At 44.9% G+C, this 1,868-nt stretch overlaps 1 non-coding gene across 1 annotated transcript; it reads right to left on the reverse strand.

Annotated features, from left to right (window-relative positions):
• Positions 1 to 256: 256 nt before the first annotated feature.
• LOC143307129 (5.8S ribosomal RNA) lies at positions 257 to 411 on the reverse strand. Its single transcript, XR_013064353.1, has one exon. It is a non-coding gene; the product is annotated as a 5.8S ribosomal RNA (ribosomal RNA).
• Between the last annotated feature and the right edge of the window lie 1,457 nt (positions 412 to 1,868).

Here is a 1,868-nt window from a genome sequence, read left to right on the forward strand (position 1 = left end):
CCTTTAACGGCCTGCATTTAGTGTATCGGTTGCGATTTTCGTCACATCGTTTCCACGACAAACGCCGACGAACTGCCCAACTATCGCTCGTACGTTGCGACTCTTTCTTTGTTTATCGTTCATTCATTCTTTCAATTTCGTTCGATAATCCCGCTCCGAAACGTTCTACTTTCGTTGAACGACGGCGAGATGTTTAGAAAGAAATGAATTACTCTTTTTTCGAGAAGCAAACGCAAGCAGTCTTTTGTTAAGAAAACGACCCTCAGCCAGGCGTGGTCCAGGAATTGTATCCGTGGACCGCAATGTGCGTTCGAAATGTCGATGTTCATGTGTCCTGCAGTTCACACGTTGACGCGCAATTAGCTGCGTTCTTCATCGACCCACGAGCCAAGTGATCCACCGTTCAGGGTAATCGTAAAATTTTGTATTTCAAACTCTTTAGATCTTTAGAGTGTTATTTTCATTATTAACACGCATCACATTCGATACCCACATCACTCTCCCACCCGGCGCGTGCGGGAGAGCGAATTCGGGCGTCGCCAACGTATTTGTTTGTTTGTTCGATCGTTGACGACACGATCGCGTCCAAGGACGGAAACCGTCGGAGAAACGCCCAGTGGCACGCTCCTCTCGACGGTCGGGCGTAAAGTACATTTAAAAACCTTGAAAAGTACGAACGCACACAAGGAATGCGAGCGCGCGTCCTGTCGCTGAATCGTGGGTTGCGAGATTCGAACAGACACACGGCCGGCGACGATCGGTCTAACTAATGGACACATAGTTTTTCAAAGACTCGCTATCGTCGCTTCTCAGCCGGTCCGTAAACAACACACATCGATCAGGCGGACGCACGAATCTTACCACGGTGCGTGTTTCGTAGATTCCAGGTTACCCGCAAGTACCTCTCTCTCCCTCTCGAAAGAGGAATCTCGATCCGTCCTTTTTGGACAATGGAGAAATCTTTTTATCGCAACACGGATGGCAAAGAAACAACCAAAGCGTAGGAGCGTGGGGACGAGAGCGACGAAAAGAACGTCGCGAAAACAAAGTTTCGACGGTTGCTCGTTCTAATACATCGTAGTTTCAACTCTCTCAGTTTTAACCACTCCTAGACGCTTCGTAAACTTTTAACAATTCTTCGCCTCCGCGAGTTTCATTTCGAATAGAGCGAACGCAACACGGACCAAAAAAACTCCGGTGATGCCAGATCATTTAGCAAAGATCAGACGGCGGGTCATCTGTATTCCTTTTCTCTCTTTTTTATATCTTTCCATTTAACTAGGGTGTCGCAACGACGGGTACATTTATATATTTATATATATTGTATTTCAATTTTAATGATCCTTCACTTTCGGTTTGTAATAATATGATCCTTCTTTCATTTCGATCCTTCATATTGTAGGTTAACCAACAGAAGTTTGTTTTTTTACGACTTGTATTTTTGTGGTTTGTTTGTTTGTTTCTTACGACTTGTTTGTACCCGATCAAGTAGACGACGACCCATAAGTATAAGTTAGAGAGATAAAGGTCGAGAGACCTCACGCAAGCGTCTTTTACTTCCATTCACATCAGCCAGAGAGAAATGGTCCGGCGTCGTGCTCTTTGGCGCCGTTGGTCGCACAGTTTTTTTGCCGGCGGTTCCGAACGGACGGGAGAAACGCGATGAGTAATCAAAGCGACCTCCGCACGTAACCGTGTCGGTGTAATTTTACCGCATCGCAGCGTTTTGGTATTTGTTTCTTATTGGCTCGAACCCGAGATTTATGTGTTTTGTGTCATGTATATGGTATTATTTATTATATCTTTCTCGTTTTGTATAATTTTTGGTCCGAGCTCAATAAACTTTTATATCGCTTTATCAATGATCC

This window comes from Osmia lignaria, unplaced genomic scaffold, assembly GCF_051020975.1.
Source record: "Osmia lignaria lignaria isolate PbOS001 unplaced genomic scaffold, iyOsmLign1 scaffold0044, whole genome shotgun sequence".
NCBI lineage: Eukaryota > Metazoa > Arthropoda > Insecta > Hymenoptera > Megachilidae > Osmia > Osmia lignaria.